Raw genomic sequence first — 19,174 nt, forward strand, 5'->3', positions numbered from 1 at the left:
ATTACTGTATGAACCTGAGTCCATCAAAATTGCAATCCAACATCATTAAATTGGAAGATGCAGCTTATCAGATTTGGTTGAGTGGGATCAATCTATTCCAGATACAAGCCCAAAGAGGTACATTGTGTATAGGGAAGGTAAAAACAATAACAAACATAAAAACAATAACAAACCATAAACGTTGATCTTCCCTGCTATTTATTATCACTATGAGCCTGCAAGTCCAAACACTCTCAGTGGAAAAATACTCCTCCGTGAAAAAATTTTTGTTAGCTTAAGAAATAAACAAGTATAGCAGTTACTGTGGTATTTTAAATATATATTATATATAATGTATAATATGTTTAAAATTAGCTCCTTTTAAAAGATTTATTCCTCCCTGAATATTGTATTCCACTTGTAAATTACTGCCAGATGTAAAGTTACCCCCTGACACATGAGACTCCGCTACATGTATTATTTCAAGAGTAAGTTTGTAATGATTTAGATTCACTGTTCCATCTTCCATAGTTTCTATCTTCACATATTCTTGTGTTTAAACTGTGGGTTTTAAATAATAGTTGTAAATACAATAAAACAAAACTTGAATAATTTCAATTCTGTCATCTAATGGGACTACGTGGAAGTTTCTATTTGTGTCTAAGATTTTTAAATTTGTGTCTAAGATTTTTAAATTTGCAGAAACTAAAGCTCAAAAATAGAAACTGAAATGTTAATCATGACAAACCAACATAGGTATGTTTCTCCTCCCTCCCCCAAAAAATATCTTGAGTAAATTGAGATCACAAGAACATAATCCATTATTTATTTTTTCCTTTTGGAACCAAATGTTCATCCATCCATCCATCCATCCATCCATCCATCCATTTGTTCATTTCTGGTATGATTTCTAAATCATTCTGGTATGATTTACTAAGGTGAATAAAGAAAAAAAACTCAGTCCACACTTTTTAATACTATTTTTGTTTCATGTCATAGTTAATACTGAAAATGGTGTTGTCATATAGTGGAAAAAATGTTTTCTGTGTATCAAATATGCTAGGGATGTCACTGGTTGGAAATGTATGAATTGCTCTTAAATGCGTGGCAGACATCTCCAAATTGTTATTGCTAATGAGCCCATTAAACCCTGGGAAGAGGACTCTATCAATTATGTCCATCCTGTGATCATTAACTTACTCCCATGATAGGGAAGAAGAGTAGTGCTGGTCTATATTTTGAACCTTCTTCCATGTCTCATGAAATTCTTAATGACCTACCCACTTAAGACATTTTGATGAATCCTTTTTGGTTTCCTATATGATATATAGCATTTCATTCAGAGAGGCTTTCTTCAAATGGATATGGTATTTCTTGGCAGTGTATTTGTTTTCATTCTCAGAGCTAATAAGTTAAGGACAATTTGCTAAGGGTGTATCATCAGCAAAGATTTTGAGTTGGATACCAGTTAGAAGCTAATAATATACTTGTTAATTATCTATACTATCCATTACTAGGAAGAAAATGCTAAAGTGAAATAATGAAAAAAAGATTTCTTTTACTCAAGTAAATATTGGCATAGCAACCAACAAACTTCATATTTTCCTTTCCTTCAGGATTTAAATGTCCAGGAAAAAGTTTTCATTTTGTATTGTGGAATAAAGCAAAGGTAATAAAAGTGAATTTGTTGCATATAGTTTTTAAAAAAAAAAAAAACTAGGAAAATGTAGGCACATCATATCTGGTATCTGAGTTAGAATTTGGCAAGTATGGTAAGAATAAAGAGGTTTAATATAGAAATTAGGGGTTCCAGGAATATAGGGAGAGCTGAGTGAGTTCTCTGGGTCATGTTGATCTCCTTCTTGTACAGAAGTGACATGGTCACATCTGTGGTCAGTGATCAAATCTGTAATGACCACAGGACTCAGACCTACTGCAGCTGTTTCTTCAATAGGAAGAGACAAGCACCACCAGGCTATCAGAATGATCTGGCCAACACCTTCCTACCTGGATACTGTTTGGGTGGTCACTGTCAAGATCTGACTCTATGATTCTTCTTTTTCAAGCTTTCATGGCTAACCAATGCCTCTCTTGAGTGACACCATCTTTCCTTTAATGTGCAGTCTTTAATCAAATGATCACCTTATTGATTCTAGATTTTTACTCCCAGTAAAACTGTGTGGGCCATTTTGTATTGATTTTATAAATTCACACTCAGAGGACAATCTTATAATTATTATTTTCTGACAATTTATTATTACATACCAACTACAGTGACCATAGGGAAGTTTGCCAGTCAACTGAGGGTTTTATGAATCTCTCTTCAATGCACTCACTTCTGAATTTATAGACAAGTATGAAGAATTGGAAAGGGTTCAGAGGAAAGCCATGAAGATGATTAATGAATGTGAGAATGAAAATATGGAAAGAGCAAAGTATTGAGGGAGAGAAATCTGAACATGAATTTAATAATAGTATCCACTAATTGGATACTATTGGATACTACTAGATTGTTAAACATAAGAAACTAAATTATTTTGCAACTGTAAGGGAATTAGGCTTGACAGAAAGAACTTCCTTACAGTGAGAAATGTGAACCATGAATGGCTACCAAAAAAGGACTGAAATCTGCTCTGCAGAGTTTGAAAGATGATGTATTTTCACTTTTTATAGACTGTAGTCCTTTTTCTGAAGGCAGAGAAATGGGACACATAACATTACCATTTTTTTTCCAGATCTGAGATCCATAGGTTAACTTTCTCAGGAATAGGGTAATGAATCTTTCCACAGTAAAGTGAACCAAGAACTAAGAACTTCAGGTGGTGACTCAAACTAAATTACAGAGAAATTACTTTTTTTATGCACTGGTTCTAACTTCTTTTTAACAGAAGGACTCTTTAAGATAATGATAGACCACACATACTTACATGGGCATGTGTCAAAGTTGCATATAATCTCTAGGTATTCATGGTCTCCCCACAACCTGTATAAGGAGACTTAAGTATCAAGGGATCTAAATTAATATAGACTTTATCAGAGGAAATTTATTATTTTCTTTTTTCTCTCCTCTCCTCTCCGTATCCTGCTTCCTCCCTCCCCCCTCCCCCCACTCCTCCCCTTCTTCCCCCTTCCTCTCACATCTTTCCCCTTCCCCTCCCCTCCTCTCCTCTCTCCTTTCCTCTCCTTTCCTTTCCTTTTCTGGCTGCTTATAGTTTATTTTCCACTTGGTGTAAGGCACAGGGTTACAGGGTGTCAAGAAGGCTGTGTGTGGCTTTGCTAGTAAAGAGTGGGGTTCTGTCAGCTTCCTTTTTGGTATTTTGCTATTTTGATTAAAAAAAAAAAGAAAGAAAGAAAAAAGAACCCAACTGTTTCTGCTTGGAGCTGCCTGCCTAGTTTGAAGGGTGGGAAGGGGAAGAGGGGGGTGAGGCTCTCCAAGCCTAATGTCTCCTAAGGCTCGGTGGTAGCCACTCAGGACCGGGGCCTAGTGTGGGCTTTGCCAGGCTGGCTCCCAGGTTGCTTCCTTGTGGCTTCCAAAGCCATATTGCAAGTGATCATGCCTCTGGAGGTCTGGGGAGATTCTGAGTGTCCTGGGGACTCTCCAACACTGTAGCTATGAATGGAAGAGTGGACTTGCCCCAACTGAAGTTTGCCCACCAGTGGCCTGGGTCGGCCTGGGGAGACTGGGGTGGTGAGGGATGGCTTCCCCAGGGGACTCTGGACTTCGGCAGGGGCTCTTAGTGGAAGTGGAGCCCACACTGTGTGGGCAACAGCCATAGGCCACAAGTGAGCTGTGGGAGGGGATGGCTGACATTCTGTTGTTTGTGGGTTGATGGAACACTCGGCAGTGACATCTTGTGGGCTTTGCTGCTCAATCATGGGTGGTGGTGACCCTGACGCTAGACCATGGAGCCCATTTGCAGAAGAGACCACAGAAGGCCACTCCACAACTGAGGCATGGGTGGGGTCTAGAGGACATTTATTCTTTTTTTTTTTTTTTAAGATTTTATTTATTTATTTGACAGGGAGAGCTCATAAGTAGGCAGAGAGGCAGGCGGCGGGGGGGGGGGGGGGGAATGGGCTCCCTGCTGAGCAGAAAGCCCCATGTGGGGCTCGATCCCAGGACCCTGAGATCATGACCTGAGCTGAAGGCAGAGGCTTAACCCACGGAGCCACCCAGGCGCCCCAAAGACATTTATTCTCATCTCAGATATGGCCAGTCCCATTTTTATGGAAAATTTCTTCTGGAATATTCTTGGTATCATGAGTTACCTTCACACCACAGGAAATGTCTAACTTGCATACCTCTTTTCTTTCTCATCTTCTTCTATTTTGTTCCCATTCCTGTTCTTTTCTCTTCTTTTGAGTGTCACACATCCTTCCCTGGTTTTCTCCTTTGTTCTAAGGAGACAGGACATAAGGTAACAAAAAGATTGCCTATCAAAGTCCAGAATCTGATTTAAATTACATGTTAAACAAAGATCAGTTAAGTCCAGTTGGATGAGTTGGTCAAAGTCCTTCATGTCACTCATACTTTATAGTTACCTGTGAAGGAAGAAAGGTTCCTAAGCTCAGAATATAGAATCTGGAAATGATTTTTATGCTCCTGGAATTCTTCACTTAGGACAATCTGGGAAGGGGGGCCTGGCTGGCTCAGTGGGTAAAGCATGCAACTCTTGATCTGGGTGTGGTTGTGGGTTCTAGCCCCACCTTGGGCATAGAGATTAGTTAAAAATAAAATCTTAAAAAAGAGAGAGAGAAAGTGAGAAATCTGGCAAGTCTCTTTTGGTTGGGGTCTGAGGCACTTAGGGAAAACAAATTTCTCAAACTTCTCCACATAATTGGAAACAAATTCCCTTAGAAAAGGTTTACATGAAAAGTCAAGGGGAGATTAGGTTAAGACTCACCCTTTATCCCTAACATTTTTTTTCCTACCCTTTCCCAAGAACGAAATTACGTGAGAAATCATTTTGCCTCATTACGTTACTTTGCAGAATTTCCACTTCTGTTCAATACTTTCTCCTTTGAGGAGCTGTTATGGAAGCCTCCTGCAGAGCAAGGACAACACAGTCATTTAATACTTAATCAAGTGTTTATTTAGGGAACTCACCTCCTCCAGTTTCATAGCATTCTATTGCTTGTAGGCCAAAGATGTTCTCGCTGGGATTCAGTTTGAGGAAAACCTTGCCATAAAATAAACTCTCTGGAAATCTCAGTATCTATATATGAGATCTAGAAGAGGAAATAACACCAGTAGACATATTTGGAAGGTTTTCTCCTACTTTTAACTTAAAAACATCACCAGAAAGAAGTCAAAATTTAAATTTTAATTTGAAGTCTTGACCGAGTTTCTGTTAAAGCATGAGAAACAAAGAAAAAATAAGCTATACTTTTGTTTGAAGCAATGAGCTTGATTTTCAAAGGAATCTTTTACTGAATAGGTACTCAAATAATTTTAATCTAAAGATGGCAGAGTCAAGAGGATGACATTTCTTTTTTTTTTTAATTTTTTATTTTTCATAAACATATATTTTTATCCCCAGGGGTACAGATCTGTGAATCACCAGGTTTACACACTTCACAGCACTCACCAAAGCACATACCCTCCCCAATGTCCATAACCCCACCCCCCTTCTCCCAACCCCCCTACCCCCAGCAGCCCTCAAAGTTTGTTTTGTGAGATTAAGAGTCACTTATGGTTTGTCTCCCTCCCAATCCCATCTTGTTTCATTGATTCTTCTCCTACCCACTTAAGCCCCCATGTTGCATCACCACTTCCTCATATCAGGGAGATCATATGATAGTTGTCTTTCTCCGCTTGACTTATTTCGCTAAGCATGATACGCTCTAGTTCCATCCATGTTGTCGCAAATGGCAAGATTTCATTTCTTTTGATGGCTGCATAGTATTCCATTGTGTATATATACCACATCTTCTTGACCCATTCATCTGTTGATGGACATCTAGGTTCTTTCCATAGTTTGGCTATTGTAGACATTGCTGCTATAAACATTTGGGTGCACGTGCCCCTTTGGATCACTACGTTTGTATCTTTAGGGTAAATACCCAGTAGTGCAATTGCTGGGTCATAGGGCAGTTCTATTTTCAACATTTTGAGGAACCTCCATGCTGTTTTCCAGAGTGGCTGCACCAGCTTGCATTCCCACCAACAGTGTAGGAGGGTTCCCCTTTCTCCGCAGAGGATGACATTTCTTTTTTTTTTTTTTTTTAAAGATTTTATTTATTTATTTGAGAGAGAGACAGGAAGAGAGAGCATGAGTGAGGAGAAGGGCAGAGAGAGAAGCAGACTCCCCGTGGAGCTGGGAGCCCGATGCGGGACTCGATCCCGCGACTCCGAGATCATGACCTGAGCCGAAGGCAGTGGACCAACCAACTGAGCCACCCAGGTGTCCCAAGGATGACATTTCTTATTGCCAAAAACTACACATTGAGATGCTTTACTACATTTTTTATTATTTTATTTTTTAATTGAGTTATAATTGACATATAACATTATACTAGTGTCAGACATAATGTATAATGGATGACTGGATATTTGTACACATTGTGAAATGATTGCCACAATAAGACTAGTTAACATTCATCACATATAATCATATTACATTTTTAAGGTTAAGCATCAGGTCAGTTAGGGCCTAACCTATTTCGGTTGTTATGTATTTTCCATGTCACCCTGTGTTACGGACAGCATGAGTTCCATAGCTCACTATATTCCCCTTCTATGTTGGGTAACAGGGGAATCCAGAATTTACTATTGGTTTCCCTTATCCCTATGCAGAAACTTGAGGCATGCATTTTTGTGAACTAACTCTCCTAGACTTTTCTTCTTCTTATTTTCACTTTGCTCTGATTTCTCTCTCTTTAAAAAAGAATCTCATCGTGATACTTATAAGTCCGTAAATGACCTGAGATCTACTTTGTATTAAGGTAGGGCATTAAATAAATAACACAGATAATTTTATGATTATATAATCTTGAAACTTAAAATCCTACCTTTGAAAAAATAAGTTACTTTCCAATGAGTGAGTTGACAACTTCTATTTCAGAAAATGTTTGTGATTCATTTGTAAATTGGACCAAACCAAAGTTTCTGCATAGCTCCCCACAATTAAGCCCACAGCAATGACAGGCTCTTGAATAAAAAATATTTTTCCAAGTCCAGATTTATGTCATACCAACAGGTATGTTTGGCAGAATATCATCTATAACAGAATTTGTAACAAAATCCCATGTTTTCCCATTTATGATTTTAGGTCTGAAGGATCTATAAAATATGGAAACCATATAGTGGATCTTAAATATTTTTGCATGGATCTTGGTCATGGAAGAATTCTTTTTGGTAACACTTAACTTTCTCTGTTGCCATTTCTGGTAGACTCTCCAGTTTCTAGAGGGGCTGCTGTTTTTGTGAAAAGGCTGCATGGTCCCCTGGAGAACACAGACTGGGGTGGTTTAGTAGAGAGGCTGTTTACACAACTGTGGGTGCAGGCTATGGTAGAGGGCACACCACAGTTTAGGAATGAGTTCGCTTATTTGTTGTAAAAGAATAATTTGGGAGGAGAGGGCACTTTTACCGAACAAGGTATGCAGGAGTTCTTCCAACCATAGCACCTTTTTTTTCTGTTGCCAACACTTTGCTGCTTTCTTATGTATTTTTCTTAAGCTTAAACAATTTTTAACTTTGAATTTCTCCTCATAACCTGGGAATCAAGGAAACGACCCTTTTTACAGTCACTTGACTTTGTTTTGGCAGATCTCATAGTATCCCTGAAAGTGACAAAAGGGAGGAAGTGTGAAGAGCTGAAGGGAATCACCCAAGAGGTTGAAATGAGCAAAGAAACGGACTTTCTTGTATTCATCCTTGGCCCCTGGGTGAGGGGAGAACTTTTACTTCTTGAGAATCTAGCATTTTAAGGGACTCTTTAGATTATGGTTAAGGCAATTATAAGCTTGGAGCCTGGTTAAACTTTAAAAATAAGCCTTCTGCTAAATGACATAATCTTTCCTGGTTTCTGAAATCTCTTGATAGAATCTAAGAAATACTTTTTCCCATTATGTTCTGTCTTTTCCTTTAAAGAATATATTAAATGAACTGAGTTCTGGAATTTGTAAGGTGCCAAATAAGATCATAAAGAGAGGTAACCTAAGGTTCCATCCAGATAAGAAAAATGAATAACTGTGTCCTGCCCTTTTCCTGATGGATGCTGAACATCTATATTTACTCTTATGTGCTGGTCATAAGACATCAGAATTAATTTCCAATAAGTAAACATGTCTTAATCTGCAAATAGGACAACAATGCCATTAAATCTAGTTAAATAAAGTATTGTGTGAAAAGAGGAATTCCCTAATACTTCCATGGTTTCATATATCATGTTAAGGTTCCTGATCTACTTGTAGATTACTATTGTATATGGAGTGAGGTATGGATCTAATTTTATCTTTTGCTAAATGACTACCATTTATTAAAAAAGCCAATCTTTAAAAAAATAAAATAAAATAAAATAAAAACTCAGTCTTTGCCCCACTAATTCAAGATGCACCTTTATCATACACTAAATTTTCACATGTCTTTGGATCCGTTTCTGTTCTTTTTCTCTGGTCTATTGTCTACTCATGTACTTGTACCACAAGGTTTAAACCATAGAAGCTTTACCATAGCATGTGCTTTAGGTAGAGCTAGTTCTTTCTCACAGTGTTTTCAGTGCTTTCTGGATTACATGTTTGTTTTCACATGAACTTTAGGATCAACTTGCCTAACTTCTTAAAAAGGTTTATTAGTATTTTATTGGGATTTTTGTAAACTTATCAGTTAACTCAGGAAGAGCTAACATCTTTATAACGCTGAATCATTCTATTCAAGAACAGGGGAGGTCTCTGCCTTTGTTCTACTTTGGTGTCTATCAGAAGAATGTCATTAACATTTTAATCCGAGGAAGAGGTTAAAAATGAAAGATTCAGGGCCCAAGGAGTCACTAGGCACCACTATCATACATGATGTGGTGGTGATTGCTTCCTTCTCATTATCTATTCAAGTAATATGTAGTGAGCATTTACCTACCAGATGGTAGACTTTATGCTTGGTCCTCTGGATACAAGAGTAAAGCAGCTGGCCCCTGCCCAGGAGGTACTCACAGTCTAGTGGGAGATGCAGGTTATTGAACTGATGGTAGCAATTACTCTTCCTTTCTGAAGATAGCCCACTTCTTTCACTGAGAAGGAGAACTAGATTCAGTGACCATAAGATGTCAAAGAGGATATTGAAATTGGTTGTATGAAACCTAGCTGGAAATTTGTTTCTCAGTTTCATTTATGCAATCATTAACTTTCGCCTACATCTGCATCTAGGAAGGTAATTTAAAAGTCTCATTGTAAAGTGTTGAAGCCCTTCTTGTTCATGCATGTGTATCTAGTGAGATATCAAGTGGAATGTTGAAATTAGTTGACTCCAGCAGCAGCTGGTACACAGCAAGCTTCTCCCCTCAAATCAATTTATTTTCCCATGGTCATTAATAATTTGCTTAAAAAGGAAGCAAAACTTTAAAGACTTATATTACTCTCCCCGAATTTTTCTACTAGTGCTTGCAATATAACATTTGGCTAGCACTTTTGGGGGGTAATGGCAACATTGGGTATCATGTTTATATGCTTTTAATAAAATAGAGTTTCTCCCTCAGCTGAGCTAATAGTCACTTAGAAACTTTCTTACTGTGACTCCTTCAAGATTAATTCAATCTTATTTTAACCCTGAGGAGAATCAAGCAGAATCCTGAGTCAAGTGTGATCCTGTGGGAAATTAATTAACCCTTTCAGGACTGTCAGTGTTCCCGGAAAAGAGACAATTTACTTTCTAAGCTGTTTCTGGCCAAACATCTAGTATAAAATTCTCAGTCACGTTCTCCTGTGAGGAAACAATTCTAGGTTTCAAAAATGGAAATAAGATAACAACAACATGTGGCTGCAGCTTCTAACTGCAGAATTAGAGGCAGGAATTGCTGATACTCGGGAAAAAGGATGTGGTGGGAAAGGGGAAATAATTGTAGGCTTTTCCATTTTTTCTCAGCTCAGCTTAAAGTAAAAGGAGACATGGTCGCTATAGCTTTTTTTTTTTTTAAGGCTTTTATTTATTTATTTGAGGGGGGCAAATGCGGAGTGAGAAGCAGGCTGCCCATTGAGCAGAGAGCCCCATGAGGGGCTCAATGCAGGACCCCAATCCCAGGACCCCAAGATCTTGACCTGAGTCAAAAGCAGATGACCCAGCCACCCACTCACCCCTCGCTCTAGCTTTTCAAAAAGTGAAGACTGTTTCTTCAGGGAAAACTGAGAGTCCACGAGGAAAAGGGATAGCAGATAGTCTGAGAAGCCTTTCAGGCAGCTATTTTCAAATATAAGCTGAAAGAAACCTTACATGGAATTTGCTCAGGTAACTCCTATAATTTTGTAGTGGGTTCTGTTTTCTTTTTCTTATTAATCTTATCCTTCCTGTTTTCTGTACAGCATTGTAGTCATTCAGCTAAATCCATTTATTCTCCGTCCTCCATACCTACCCCTACCAGGAAGTCTCCAATCTTTTTCTCCACCCTCGCTTGCACATTTGCTCAATCATTCTGGAGTGTGCTGTGGGAGAATAACATGGTTTATCATCACCCTCAACGACCTTCACAGCTGTTCTTTTTGATTCTTATCCCCACTTGCCCAAGAATATGTTACATGCAGAGATCACCTAAAATCACTGGTCAAACCAACTATTATCACAAGTTTTCATTCTGTCTTTCTTCCATCAAACAAGAGCATTCCAAAATAATAGGCAACACTTACATAATGATACAATTTATGATCAGAAAATTTCAAAAACGTAGGAAAGTGAGGCTACTGTGCCAAAGATTCATTAAATACTGGCTGACAAGCTGAGAAATGTGAAATGTGGAATGAAATAGGAATTTTCCCATTTAGTCTTCTTATAATTATATAAGATTAAAACATCTTTGATCTTTCTTCCTTTCTTGTCCTGTTTATGCAGGGCGTTTGACAAGGTGCCAGCAGGAGAGGCAGGCAGGCTGAGGTAGCTTGCCAGTAGTAACTGCTCCCTCTTTCACTCCTGCCAGTGTGGACAAAACAACCCCCTCCCCCGCCCTGCCCCACGTGAATCTTCTCATAAGAACAGGAATTTCTCACCACCATTTAGGAGCTTCTTGGCTGACCCAGAGATAGTGTTTAAGCCTCATCCAATGCAACCACATCCATCAATCCACTTCATAGATGAACTTGTGCTCCTTGGACTCCTTCATCTCTCCACACCTGGTCACTTCCATTTCGTTCCATGTTAAGATTTGACAGAATTAAGTTATTAAAAGGAGCACTTCCAGATTTACTTGTTATATCACTGTTCCTTTCCCTTCAGTGGTTTCAGTTTTGTATTTTGAAAATCTCATGCCGAGAAAACAGAGGGATTATTTATAAACTGATTAAATGAACTGTTAATGTTTAATATTGTTTCTATGCCCCCCTCCTGCAACTTCCACTTCCCCCAGAGATTCAGAGTTTGGGTTTCCATGTTTGAACTAAAAATAGAACTATGCAATAGTTTTTGGCACTTATTAGTTCATTGTCTTCCATGGATTTGGAAGTTAGTACACCTTGAGTCTTAGAGCAAGCATACTCTGATTTAATTATTTTAATTCATGACCAACCAGGCTTCCAATTGACGGCTCTGACCATATACCCACACCAGTTCTAGCCCAGGGAGAGGTAGAAGGGAGAAAGCAGTTAGAAGGCAGGAGAGGGACCCCACTGTGAAATGAACACATTGTTGCTAAGAGAAAGGAAGTACTTCAAATTATTTCCTGACCCACTTTCTCTCCTACTGGGACTCCAATTACATTTGTGTGATACTATCTAACAGTTATAGATCTTCTGATTTAAAAAATCTTTTTTCCCTTTTTATTTCAGTTTGGGTAATTAAAAAAAAAAGATTTGTTTATTTATTTGAGAGAGAATGTGTGTGAGTTGGGAAAGGGGCAAGGGGAGAGGAGAGAGAAAGAGAGAGAAAGAATATTTCAAGCATATTCCACGCTGAGGGCAAAGCCTAACATGGGACTTAATCTCATGACCCTGAGATCATTACCTGAGCTGAAAGCAAAAGTCAGACCCTCAATCAATGAGCCACCCAGGCATCCCTGGTTTGGGTAATTTTTACTGACTTGTTCGATATTCACCCATCCAATCTGCTTTTAAGGACCATCCAATAAATTTTTATTTCAAATATTGCATTTTTAAGTTATAGAATTTCTACTTGGTTATTTTTTGGTGTTTACATTTTTCACAGAAAATTAAGAGAAAATTCCATTTGTTTATCCTTAATACACATTTTCTTGTAAATTCTTTGACAAATTTATAATAGTTGTTTTAAAGTTCCTGTTTTAAAGTTCTACTTTATTGGCGTAGAGTTGCTTAAAGTTCTACTAATTCAGCAACTAGTTTATCTCTGAGTCTGTTTCTCTGTCTTCCAAACTTTATCTTCTCACGGTTTTCTGCTTCCTCAGATTTTTGAGAGAAAGATAGAGGGTATGAGTCTGAGTGAAAGAGTGAAGTGAGAAGAGAGATTTCCAAACATTGTGAATGAAAGAACATTGGAGCCTTTTGATCTTGAGCTGGGAGGGGTTGACTGCACTTTAAGATATATTGGATTCACTTTTGGCCCCAAAGTCCAATCACTGTATAAATCCCCAGGACCATGTGATTGCGCTTTGCTCACCAGCCCAGTCATCCAAGAAAGGACTGGCTATTTCCCCCCTCGCCCCACAAGGTCTTCCTATCTCTGACAGCTCACCTGGGGCCCTGGATCCAGGTATAAAAGCTACTGCCATTCTCTGCTTACCTATGATGGGCTCATTTCTTTCTGGAATGTAGTTTATCAAGGCCTCTTTGCTGTCTGTGTTTTCACTAGCCTCATAGAGAAGTATTGTTTTTATTTTGTCTTGTTCTTTTCCTGCAGTTACTATCAAAGCAAAGGTCTTTTGCATCCTTCTTCATCCTAACTGGAAGGAGAAGTCTAAGCTGCTTCTTTAAGTCAACATTTATATGCCCCAGTAAAGGACACAGGGCAGAGAAGAATATCCATAAAGTCACCAGGGGGTATCTATGGCATCAATGATTTCTGTTACAAAGTGGGAAAAAAGGTAGAGAAGGACATTTCTTAAGAAGATATCATTGATAATTATCTTTTCCAAATGAAATGACAGAGAGAAATGCAGGGAAAAGTATGAATAAGCAAAGAATCCTTAACTGCTCCACATCACAAGATCAGAGAGCATAAAGAAACTACACCATTTACAATCACAGTAGTTTAGAGCTAGTAGAAAGCCTTCGGTGGTCTAAAGCCCAAACTCTTTACTTATAAGCAGCAGTATGTTTCTGGGTTCTCTCGATAGACCGAATGTTTTGCTTTTTCCAATGTGCTGGACAACTTGTGACTACACATCAGTATTTCTTCCCCAAACCTATAATGAAAGTCATTCTTTCCTTTGTTATTTCTCATAATCAAAAATTGCAAGAAACATATCTTTTTCTGAGTTTTCAATTTGAAGTCTTATTTTGTAAAACATCAAACTTCGACCTTATACCTCAGGGGAAAATTACACCATCTTCGCATAATGGAAAACAAGTTGTGGAGGGGGTGGTATCATCTTTTGACAAAAGATAGCACCTCAACTTAGCTTATCTGAGGCAGGGCAGGTCTGTATGAAGGATCAAAGGCATTTTGCAATGCATATGAATCCTTCAAGATTATGTAGGATATCATAGAAAAATATGTTCGTTATGAATAGACCTCAAACCCTCTAATACTGACTCAGTCTCAGTGACAAAAAATTAATACCTTAGGCATGTAAACACTAAAATTAGAACTCATAGTAGTTGAACTATTTATCCATAGTCTATGGAGCAATGTTTCTAATGATTTCTACCAGAATATAGTCAGCTACTTTGTTTGACTTTCAATTTGAGCTTGGGGTTTGTTTTCTTAGGTAGTGTTTCTCAAAAGTTCTAGGAAAAGGTGCTTAAGAGTCATCTTTGTGTTCTAACAGATCAATAGTTATTTCCTAAGGGAATTCCATAGTTTCAAACAGCTTAAGTAATTCAACCAGAAATAGCAAAGGAAGAAAAGAAGGACTGTACCAATGATATTGAGTCAATACAGAATGTAAGAGAAACAGAGAACTTGGGAGGTGTGCCTATCTTCAGGGAGGAAAAGAGTTAAGTTTGTGGTTGATAGATGAGCATGGTCTATAACTGGTTACATCAACTGTGATATGGAAAATCATTCTTTCAGAAAATAATCTGTTTATTGAATATAGCCAGTGCATTCTTTGGAATTTGTGGCACTACCACAAACCAAATATCTGTGAACATTCTTCCTTAGTCTCTCACAGAAAAGGTAATTTCATTATTGTAAGAACTTTTATTTTTTATTTATTTATTTATTTTTTGAGATTTTATTTTTTTGACAGAGATCACAAGTAGATGGAGAGGCAGAGAGAGAGAGAAAAGCAGGCTCCCCGCTGAGCAGAGAGCCCCACGCGGGACTTGATCCCAGGACCCTGAGATCACGACCCGAGCCGAAGGCAGCGGCCCAACCCACTGAGCCACTAAGGCGCCCTGTAAGAACTTTTAAAAATAGAGATTAAACTCACTAGCTTTAGAATAGCTCCCAATGGCTATAATTTGGAGGAGACTTAAAAAATCATTTTGATTGCTTCCTCCTTACCATTTCCAAGGTTCTTAAGGACCCTTTGTAGTTTGCTGACAAAATGCATTAAGTGAGAAATTTTCTTTGCAGACTGTGTTCTCTTATCTTGAGTTGCATTACCATTCCTTCGATTTGATTTATTTTATTTTGCCTTATTTATTTATTATTATTACTTTAATTTTAAGAAAATGGTCTTCCCTTCCCTTCTAGTGGTTTGTATTCCAGAGAGCATTTCCATAAGGCAAAACTGGGAAATGGGAAGATTTATGATGCTGAGCTATGTGTTTCAGCAACTTGAGGCTCACAAGGAAGAGAAAAGTTGTCCCTGCTTCTTCTTACCCCTGAACTGCCAGTGCCCTTGTTGATCAAACTCAGCCAGAAACCAGATAGTACTGAGGCCTTTGACATGCAATCTACAAGGGTCAGTATCCCACCTTTACCTCCCTAAACGGAGCAAAGTGAAGGAAGACAAAGAATGACTGAAAGAAACCATGTGCAGAATCAGCTCAAAACCTAATTCATAAGGGATCTGATCACTGAATGACAATATGGCATTCATAGGAACAGTTAAATATTGCTGAGACGGCATCAACCAAGAGCTCTTGCTATACACTCACCTCACTTCCAATATTGTGTGTGTGTGGGGGTAGTATTTAAAATGGGAAGATTTATTTATAAACCAAGTTTTCCAGAAGGATTTAAAGAAAGATAATTAAAGATTAGTGGTCATCATTTTTTATTTTTTTACTGTTCAAAGATTATTTAGAATTTCAGTTGGTGTGACACACGGATAGTTGGTTGCATTGTTTATATACAAACCTTTCTTGTTACTTTAAATGACAATGTATTCTATATTCTGATATATATATAATCTCACAATAGATGCAACACTGGATTTAAACATGGGATCCCAGCATGTGATTGGAGAAAAAAGTTGGACTGGACATGGTGGGTGAAGGGACCTGTAACACACAGTAAACACACATCTGCTTCAAAGGGCAGTGGCTGCAGAGGCTACACTGGCAGCTGTGCCCCGGAGGTGGTGGAGCTGTTTCACATGGACCAATCTAGAACCACACCAGGAAGGATCACCCAGCATTGAGATATACCTGCAGGGCTTGTGAACCATTCCTGTCTGTAACTTTAGGAAACTAATGTGTTCCCTAGGCCATTTCAGTATTGCTACATGAGCAATAACTGATCAGATAACAAGGATAACATACACAACCTCCAACTAAAATCTGGTTGTGATTTAGACAATGAAATGATACACCATTAGAAAATGTTAGAACTGCTGCTCCTCGGGATGCTCCAAAGTGTATGTGCACTCTCCTTCAAACGGACCTCTTCCTTCGGAGTCAGAGTCACCTTCACAGCATCTGAGATCCTAATCTGTCCCAAAATGCAAAGAATACTAAGGAAGATAATCACCTTTCATTCCACAGAGACCCTGAGTTATGGTGGAAATTGGATGCATGCACCCACATAAGAGTCTTTATTATACTCTCTGCCAAATCTGCCACACACAGTCCAGTGGCCCAGGAAGTGCAGTCTTCCGGTTGGCTCACCTTGTGCAGATTCCTCAAGGAGACACCCACAACATTGATTCTACTGCACACAGGCACACTAGAGTCTCCACGCTCCCTGAGGACCTACCATGACAAACTCAGTGGGAAAACTCCCAACTTTTCCCTCTTTAGGTAATGGAACCATGCTGGATCCAGATTGCAACCACTTCTAATAACACAGTTTTGGAGAAAGACATGTATCTTCCAAACCACATAGGTCAAGATATCCCAGTGGATTGGAAAGAATAAGCAACCTACAGTTTGGGCTGTATTTTCCAATATTAGGATCGATGAATTTAAAGACGGCTTTGTCCCTCCTGCTGCTGTGCCCCAGCTGTGATAATAAGCAGCTTGGAGTTTGCAGTCATGTTATAGTCTTTGCCAGAAACAATTTTTGGTGTTCATCCATCTATGAAACTGGTATTGTGGATACATTGATAAGTAAGCTGCAGGCAGATTCCCCCCCCCCCCCCCCCCCCCGCTCTCGGGCAGAAAAGAGTCACATTAAGCCAAGGGAGTGTTGAGGCATCTGTGGTTAAAATAAAATAATAAACCAAATGTAATAACAAATTTTATGTGTCAGTGTAGCTGGGCCATGGTGCCAGATATTTGGTTGAACATTAGTCTACATGCTTCTAAGAGAGTGATCTGGATAAGATTTCTTTTTAAATTGGTGGACTTTGAATAAAGTAGATTCTCCTCCATAATGAGTGGGCCTCATGCACTCATTTCAAGGCCTGACCTTCAGAAAAAAAGACTTACCTTCTCTGAGCAAGGGAAGAACCTGTAGCAGATGGCAGATTTGAACTGTAGCATAGGTTCTTCTCTGTGTCCCCAGGCAGCCAGCCCACCCTGCAGGTTTTGGACCTACCAGTCTCCAAAAGTACATGAACCAACTCCTTAGAATCTCCTATATAAATATGTGTACGCATAGGTGTGTATATGTGCATGTAACTACACACACATCCTCTTGGTTCTGTTTCTCAGGAGAGCCCTGACTAGTACAATAAAGTAAACTAAAATAAAGTAGGTATTAGGTGGCATTTCTGATTTTGTGAAGAAGATTTTACAGATTTCAATTAAATCTTCTAGTGGGAGCTAGGTTGTTAGGGACCAACTGGAGCGGAGGAGACTGCCAAAAAGAAACTTTCTGCTAAAGGTGTTGAGATAGTAACAGTGGGTGACCCACCTGCCAAGGAACTGATGGGTTATTTCAGAAAGAGAGGGCATTTCCTATGGGAACTGCCCCTCCAACTCTATCATACAGCCTTGAAAATAAGGAGTTTATCTCCCATGAATTGTTTGATGCTTTTTAAAAAGATCTTTATATGTTTTATTAGAGAGCGAATAATGCTCTTCCAGATTTGGAAACCCAGCCACTCTGGAAACCCAGGTATTCTGAGGAGAGCTCCAGCTAGAAATTCGGTGAATTAGCAGGGCCAGGCATTCTCTTTGATAATGAGGGCCAACTCTAAGCCAAAACTGTACATGGGGTTGCAGAAAAGTATAAAGGATAGTGTTTAGTGAGCATAAAATCTTCTTAGAGAAAGAAAAAAAAAAAACTGTGACTATCCAAATGTTCAAGAGTTTAAAATGATATAAAGCCGCAATATAAGGCAATATACCTACAAACATATGAATCTCAGGTGAGCAGTTTAGAAAAGAAGGTCAGTAGAAGGTTAGGAAAAGCTCTCTTTGGGTTGTAGGGCTCTGGAGAAAGTAGAGCTAAGTCACAGCCTTGAACAGAATTTGTAGTATCATAGACTGCCCTTTACAAGGAGATGAACATATAGGATAGCCTTTCCGTTTACTATGACTTGACATGTGTGTGCATATATAAAAATATATTTTTACATTTATATATATTCTAAAATATATTTATATTCATATTTAATTTTATATGAACATATATTAATTTTTATGTGGTTCTCAAAAATGTGGTAGAAGTAAAATAAAAAACTATGCCAGTAGCAAAAGGTTATGTTGTAACACTGTAAAATAGAGCCCCAAACTGCAAGTGGCTTATGGTTTCCAATCCAGAGGATATCTTGACTTATGTGGCTTAGAAGATAAGTGTCTTTCCAAGTGTTATTGGAAGTGGTTGAAATCTGGATCCAGTCCAGTTCCATCCTGGTTCCATTACCTAAAGGGGGAAAGCTGGGAGTTTGCCCATTGAGCTGTTGTGGGTAGGTACTCGTGGAACACAGAGACGCCGGCATGCCTATGTAGAGTGGAGTCAATGCTTTGGGTTTCTCCATGAAGAATCTTCACTCCAACTTAGGCGCTGATGCAGATAAGGAACAACAGAGAGAGTTTCACAAACAGGTGGTTGAGAGGGCCTACAAGGTGAGCCAACCAGAAGGCTGCACTTCCTGGGTCACTGGACTGTGTGTGGCAGATTTGGCAGAAAGTATAATGAAGACTCTTATGTGGGTACATGCATCCAATTTCCACCATAACTCAGGGTTTCTGTGGAATGAAAGGTGATGTCTTCCTTAGTGTTCTTTGCATCTTGGGACAGATTAGGATCTTAGATGCTGTGAAGGTGACTCTGACTCCAAAGGAAGAGGTCCGTTTGAAGGAGAGTGCTCATACACTTTGGAGCATCCCGAGGAGCAGCAGTTCTAACATTTTCTAATGGTGTACCATTTCATTGTCTAAACCACAACCAGATTTTAGTTGGAGGTTGTATATGTTGTCCTTGTTATCTGATCAGTTATTGCTCAAGTAGCAATACTGAAATGGCCTAGGGAACACATTAGTTTCCTAAAGTTACAGACAGGAATGGTTCACAAGCCCTGCAGGTATATCTCAATGCTGGGTGATCCTTCCTGGTGTGGTTCTAGATTGGTCCATGTGAAAC

General features: G+C 38.9%; 2 pseudogenes; one reads left to right on the forward strand and one right to left on the reverse strand.

Moving 5' to 3' along the window:
• Positions 1 to 15,906: 15,906 nt before the first annotated feature.
• LOC131834579 (L-lactate dehydrogenase A chain-like) lies at positions 15,907 to 16,712 on the reverse strand (annotated as a pseudogene).
• Positions 16,713 to 17,104: 392 nt separating this feature from the next.
• On the forward strand, positions 17,105 to 18,949 carry LOC131834580 (L-lactate dehydrogenase A chain-like; annotated as a pseudogene).
• The last annotated feature ends 225 nt before the right edge of the window (positions 18,950 to 19,174 follow it).

This window comes from Mustela lutreola, chromosome 6 (assembly GCF_030435805.1).
Source record: "Mustela lutreola isolate mMusLut2 chromosome 6, mMusLut2.pri, whole genome shotgun sequence".
Lineage (NCBI taxonomy): Eukaryota > Metazoa > Chordata > Mammalia > Carnivora > Mustelidae > Mustela > Mustela lutreola.